This window comes from Tyto alba, unplaced genomic scaffold, assembly GCF_018691265.1.
Source record: "Tyto alba isolate M040663 unplaced genomic scaffold, T.alba_DEE_v4.0 Super-Scaffold_24, whole genome shotgun sequence".
In the NCBI taxonomy this organism is placed as follows: domain Eukaryota; kingdom Metazoa; phylum Chordata; class Aves; order Strigiformes; family Tytonidae; genus Tyto; species Tyto alba.
The window spans coordinates 1,057,529-1,064,951 of NW_024881298.1; positions in this window are offsets into that span (position 1 = coordinate 1,057,529).

Genomic DNA, 7,423 nt, shown 5'->3' on the forward strand with positions numbered 1-7,423 from the left:
GTCCAAGCAATTGAAAGAGCATCATCACCTCTTTTCCTAAAGGCTGAAGGGAGTTCATGCATGCCAAATTAATTGTGTGAATAATATGTTTATCCCTCAGCCAAAATGCAGGCATGTGACAGACATCCCTCTGACTACACTAACAGTTGCACCTCTTGCACACTCCTGAGGATCTGTTGTGAACCCTTTCATCTGACTAAAAGGCATGTCAAGGCGACCATCTTTATATTGTCAGCCTTTTTGCCATAGCTTTTGCCATTTAAGTGTCTTATAATAAGCCTCATGACCTTCCCCCCAGTGTGTTATGCTAACAGAACTGGCTTGTGTGGTGTTTTTGAATCGTTTGGATCCTTGATGTGTGAGGAAGTGCTCGCTTGGGCATGCTTTCCCCTGCTTCTACTTCCTCAGCAAAAAGAGAGGGAAGTATGCACTTTGCATAAAAGAGTTTGTATTTTTCTCAGAAAGTTCCAAGGTAAAGGAATTGTACACAGCTTCCTGAAGTCTCTACAAGAGGGTTGGCTTAGCACAATAGACCTAGTAGATAGGCAGCTTTATGTTCCGCATGGCAAAGATATTAAAGCTACTGGCATTTTTCTTTTTTTTTTTTTTTTTTTTTTTTTTTCTGGAGGTAGGTTACAGAAATTTAGCTTTAAAAGAAAAGCTCAAGAAGGTAAATTCACTCTGTACTGGATCTCTTAAACAAACAAGTCATTCTTTCCCAAGGAGGATTTGCTATCTGAATTGTTCCCTCTTGTTGATGAAGAATATCTGTAGAATTTGGCTCTGTTACAAGTACAACCATGAATAATGCACGGCGACTAGAAAAGAATGGACAGCAAATAGCAACAGGAAACAAATACCACACTTTGCAGGACAAATTTCCAGGTGCACAATAATTCCTTCTAAAATCTGTGAACCTCATGGGATTCTCATATATTTTCATGAACACCTGCAAGCAATAAATATCCTGATGCTGCATATTGCAGCTGAATTTGCTGCCTTCATTTGTGGGGGGGAGAAATCATATTCATATAACTCATCTATCTTCTATGTCAAGCTCCTCTGCTCTGCTTCGCAGTTCTGCAATTCAATGTAAATAGTGGGATAGTTTGCAGCTACCACACACACTGAATAGCCTATTGTGGGGATCATGTTTGCAGGTAGGTAAAGTATTGCCACAGGACTTGATTCAAGTTTGTAGGGAGTAATGGACATGCTGTTTGATAGGGGTCTGCTAAGGCACTGATCCTTTCTTCTCTCTCCCATTCAGGCATCTCACATCCAACTGGTGTAAAAAAGGGTGGTATTAGCAGGGCTTTTTAGTTTACCCTGCAGTGAGGATTTATTCCACCAGCTACTTGTAATTTCTAACTCTCTGTCAATACTACAAAGTTATATTGAGGTAACATTGATAAGGCCATGACAGCAGTGGCCCTAGGAGCTAAGACTCCCCAGCAGATAGATGAGGATATTTGTGCTTTTGTGGACAGGACCCCAACATTCACAAAACATGTTTGGGACACAACACAGGCCTTCTCTATGAAGAACTAAAGTAATTTGTGTAATAGGATTTTAGTTAGTGCATTTTCAACAAAAGCTATGAGGATTTTTTTAAGTTAAAAACAGCCTTGAACTAAAAAAAATTACCAAAGAAATTACCAAAACCTTGTGACTTGCAGACAAGTGTTGTGTTAACAGTGGAATCTGATGGGAAGTCAGAGAAACACCTTCTAGGATGGCTGAAGTTGGCAACTGAGAGAAGAGCCAAGGTCATCAGATCAGCAGGCTGTAATTCAAATCAAGCAAAGTCATTCAACTGATATGAAATCACTTTCCTTAGTGGTTTGTCATTTTGCACTTCTGTGATTTTGTATTCAATTTAGTCAATGAGAATACAACCCTTTACTCAGCTCAGGTGCAGCAAGAGCAGCAAAATAAGAGAGAAGCCCACTGTTTTTACTTTAAGCATGTTGAAATACACTCAAGAGAACTTCAAAGGCATGGGTAATATTGTGTACTGCAAATAATGGATCCAGAAAAATGGCCCAAGGACAGGAAAACCATGTGAATCACAGGAGTTTACCACCCTTCTGAGGGATAGTCCAAGTCTATGTACCCCTAAGCACCAGGAAAAAAAAACAAAAACAAAAACAAAAAACAAAACAAAACAAACAAACAAACAAAAAAAACAAAGCAAAACCAAACCCAACATTTCTGGTTTGTACTTTTCAGTGCCCATGTGTTACAACAGAAGAGAATTTAGATTTGGACACAGCTGCAGTATTTCAAAGTCTTGATGAACAAGACAATACACATTTATAATTGCTTGTCTAAAAGAAAGCTTCACTTAATCCTGCTGGAATTCCTATTCCTCTGACCCTAAAATAGATCAATGCCCCAACTGATTAGTGTAAGAAACATTTCGCACAAGTATGTATGGGCTTGTTCATTTACCTTTGTGCCAAGGGGTATTTTCATGAGAAAGTGAATGGGTAAATGTGGCCTTTTTGACAGATCTAAATATATATATATTTTTTTTTTCCATTAAATGCTTCAATAAAGAATGCACACACTTAGACAGTGCAGTGGCTTTATAATCTGTACATGGAAAATCTAGAGATCATTAATCAGGCTGCAAACAATGAGAAGGTGAGACTCAGCCTATGGCTGTATGTTTTAGAACTAAAGCTTCTTGTTAAAAAAAGTGGTATATTTTGCATATTTTCCTAGCTAAGAAAGCACTACATAAATGATATCTGACTAGGGAATTGTACACAACTTTTCTATTCTTTAGTTTGGCTTCCCAGACTGAGATAGGAGTTATGTATTATTGCAGTAAAGGCAAAAATATTCAGATGTGAGACAAGAAATGACTTAAAAGCAAATGAGTTGTTATTCCATGATAGTGCCTAAATTTTCACCTATCCACCATTTTCAAGCCTAGTCTTGTTGTTTAATGTGAAAAAGCTTACCTGTACAGAGTGATGTCAAAGCTCAGCCATGGGGGATGAAAGGAGAGGGTTCTATCTTCTTGCTGTCTATCCTCTGTGGCCATCAGTTGCAGAATGCCTGTGAGGACCACAGACTCCTTGGACACCTTATTGCAGCCTTTCAATATATAAAGGGGTCTTACAAGAAAGATGGAGAAAGAGTTTTTACCAGGGTTTGCAGTGACAGGACAAGGGAAAAAGGTTTTAAACTGAAAGAGTGTAGGTTTAGATTGGTTATAAAGAAGAATTTTTTCATGATGAGGGTAGTGAGACACTGGAACAAATTTCCCAGAGAAGTTGTGGATGTCCTGTCCCTGGAAATGTTGAAGGCCAGGTTGGACGGGGCTTTGAGCAACCCGAACTAGTGGAAAGTGTCCCTGCCAATGGCAGAAGGGTTGGACTAGTTGATCTTTAAAGATCCCTTCCCACCTAAACCTTTCGATGATTCTACAATTCACCTGCTGTGCAGAACATCTAAGTGCTATTTTGAGGGAAAAGAACCTTCTCCACAAAGAAGCATCTTCCTCAGGTGAGCTGAGAAGGAAATGTGGTAACTTGTTCTTATGCCTTTGAAGCTCTTCAGTGACATATTGTCCCTTCGTATTGTAGGATGCCATCTATTCCATAGCTGGTGACTACTTCTGTAGTAGATGCTCTGTAGTTAAAAGGCAGGGAGTAGTATCTGGAATAAACAAAGTAGAGGCAGAGAAGGGAAAACACTTGGCAATGGAGACAGATTAATGCTGACTAGCTAGCTGTAAGCATACTTTGTAGCAGAGCAGTGGATGTGTTCACAGAGATTTTAAAACATTATTTTCCTTTCTGGTTTGGACAGATAAGAGAGCAGTTGAGCAGAGTAAGATGGATTTTCTACAAGGAAGAGAAAAGAATCACCCCTGACAGAGTGGGCAGCAGAGTGAGAGGACACAAGGATGAGAAGTTATCTTCACAGAGAAGATAACCAGAGTTCAGGGGCATCGTTCTGGTTCTAAACTTCTGGTTAGATTAAGTTGCAGTAGACCTAGGGGCAGCTTTACTATACATGGGACCAGTTTAAAACTGGCTCCTGGGATGGATGGTGTACCCTGCCTACCTCCCAGATGGGTGATTGCTTCCCTGCCACCACGCTGAAGTGGCAACAAAAACTGCTGGAGGGAGGGCAGGTGTGTAGTTAGGAAGGCCAGGAAAGGCTGGATCTTTCTTTATGAGTGAAACAGGGTGCGAAAGTCATAATGATCTACAGTTGCAGCCCTGGGACCTAAACTAGGCTGCCAGATGCTCAAGGCAAGGGGATTCTGATTCATTTAGGAATCAAGTCGAGCTCCTCAGGAAGGTGGTCCTGCATCCATGAGACCCAAGAGAAAACTAAGGCCAATTATAATGCCCTGGAATGGAGAAGGGACGAAGGCTGAGGGAGGGTTGACACAGAGAATGAACAAACCTGCTTTTTTGCAGAAAAGATGAACACATCAGGCTTTTAAACTGTTTAATTTTTCCACATCAGCTTTATTTTGGTCAACAGCGAGGGTCACCACAGAGAATTAACACTGCTGTGTACCAGTGTTTGCAGACTGCTGCACTGGAAATGCACTGAACTGCTTGCATGCTAGTGAAACAAATGGGGGGGGGGAAGATTAAGAGTTTGTAAACATGACTGCTCCATAATTCATGGATGATTTCCCTCAAAGTATATATTCTTCTAATGAGCCTCCTTTAAATGCAGTGATTGTAATTTTTGGTAAGCATTTTCCTTTTGAGAAAGCAGTAAAATGTAAGTGATAACATCAAAAAATCCTTATTTCAGTTGCAGTGCACAGCGTTTCTGACTATAAGTTACTGGTTTACATACTAATTTTCTCATCTCTCTGACGGGCAGAAAATTGCTTTAATATAAATGCAGTTAAATTTCTCATTTTATATCTACACAGCTTAGGTTCAGAAATTTATTACAAGCAGTATCAAATTGTTTCATAGCAATTTAACAGCTTTTGTTGAAGAAAAACATGTCAAGTTGGTGGTGGAGGTAAAATTTTTCTCACATAATTAATGTACTTTTTATATTTATTGTCTAATCAATTATTTTAAAGGAGACTTGAGAAATGTAATAAAAGTGATTGACTGGTTCTTGGAAAAGTTAAGCTGGGTTTCTGAGTGTGCAGAGGAATTTTTGTTTTTTTACCACCCAAATAAAAAGATTTAAATTTCACTTTGGACAAGTAAAAGTAAAATGACAACAATTTTGGTTCAAAAATTCTCCCACTGTTCCAGGAGGTGAGAGAATAAGAAGGAAAATAATTTATCTATTTTATCAACTCAGCATTCCTTTTGAAAACCATACTTCTTTTCCACTTATACTGTCAGCAACTCACTCAGTAAGGTAATAAAGCATGGTCTTATACTGGAGGATTATATTATCAACTTCACCGAGGCTGTTCAGAACCATTCCAGTGAAGGGTTAAAGTCTGATCTTAATATTAAGTAGTTCTTTACCTTCACCTCTCATCCAATGGTAATCAATCTTGAAATGCTTTTTTAACTGACATCATCTGCATAGTACCAGTGGTATCCAAAGGGACTACAGGTGCACTTACTCCTGAGCATCACTTCAAGGCCATTTTGGTTTGGGACTTGGATTCTTCTATCCCATCTGGAATCAATCCCATCCAATAATTAATTAAGCACTATTATTATTATTAACGATTTTTCATCAAAAGCCATCCCTCGTCAATGAGCTGTAAAGGACAAGAGTTTAATCTCAAGCTTGAGAAAAGGTTATTACAAAATTTCCCATACTGTGTAAAGGTCTTTAGAAGGAAAATGTGCCTGCCCCTCTTTTCTTCTCACCTCCTTTTTGGAAATTGTTCATGATTTTCACTAGCTCTGTTCTCTGTAACATCTGCTATCAGTAAGAGCACCAGTTACCTTGATTTGTGTTCTGCTTCTGTGATTCATGGCATGCCAATGTGGTCGTTATAATTGAGCTCCAGAATGAAGATAAGCAAGAAAAAGATAAAGCCACTACAGACAATGCAAAATGTTACATTTAGGACAGTACGAGGAAGACATCGAAATCTCATTTGCAGCCCAGGGGGAAGTTCATTGTTAGAAGGTTACCGTTGCTTTACCCCGAAGGCGAGTGGTAAACTCAGGCAGCCGACAGTAACAGGTCATTTAACTTCCCAGGAGCGGCTCGCCGATGGGAATCGGTTTTTATAAACCGTGTGTGAAGGGACACGTTGAGGTAGCCCCGGCGAGTGAGTGCCAGCGCGGGGGAGCCGGTGAGGAGCGAATGGGCTCGGCTCGGCTCGTCTGGGCTCGGCTCGGTGGGGCTCGGCTCGGCTGGGCTGGGCTCGGCTGGGCTGGGCTCGGCTCGGCTGGGCTCAGCTGGGCTCGGCTCGGCTCGGCTGGGCTCGGCTCGGCTGGGCTCGGCTCGGCTGGGCTCGGCTGGGCTCGGCTCGGCTCAGCTGGGCTCGGCTGGGCTCGGCTGGGCTGGGCTCGGCTGGGCTGGGCTGGGCTCGGCTCGGCTGGGCTCGGCTGGGCTCGGCTTGGCTGTGCTCGGCTCGGCTCGGCTGGGCTCGGCTCGGCTCGGCATGGCTGGGCTCGGCTCGGGTGGGCTCGGCTGGGCTCGGCTGGGCTCGGCTCGGCTGGGCTCGGCTCGGCTCGGCTCGGCTCGGCTCGGCTGGGCTTGGCACGGCTGGGCTCGGCTCGGCTGGACTCGGCTCGGCTGGGCTCGGCTCGGCTGGGCTCGGCTCGGCTCGGCTCGGCTGGGCTCGGCTGGGCTCGGCACGGCAGGGCTCGGCTCGGCTGGGCTCGGCTGGACTCGGCTCGGCTGGGCTCGGCTCGGCACGGCTGGGCTCGGCTCAGCTGGGCTCGGCTCGGCTCGGCTCGGGTGGGCTCGGCTGGGCTCGGCTCGGCTGGGCTCGGCTGGGCTCGGCTCGGCTCGGCTCGGCTGGGCTTGGCACGGCTGGGCTCGGCTCGGCTGGGCTCGGCTGGACTCGGCTCGGCTGGGCTCGGCTCGGCTGGGCTCGGCTCGGCTCGGCTCGGCTGGGCTCGGCTGGGCTCGGCACGGCAGGGCTCGGCTCGGCTGGGCTCGGCTGGACTCGGCTCGGCTGTGCTCGGCTCGGCACGGCTGGGCTCGGCTCAGCTGGGCTCGGCTCGGCTCGGCTCGGCTCGGCTCGGCTTGGCTCGGCTGGGCTCGGCTGGGCTCGGCTCGGCTGGGCTCGGCTGGGCTCGGCTCGGGTGGGCTCGGCTGTGCTCGGCTCGGTTGGGCTCAGCTGGGCTCGGCTCGGCTCGGCTTGGCTCGGCTCGGCTCGGCTGGGCTGGGCTCGGCTGGGCTGGGCTGGGCTCGGCTCGGCTGGGCTCGGCTGGGCTGGGCTCGGCTGGGCTCGGCTGGGCTTGGCTCGGCATGGCTGGGCTCGGCTCGGCTGGGCTCG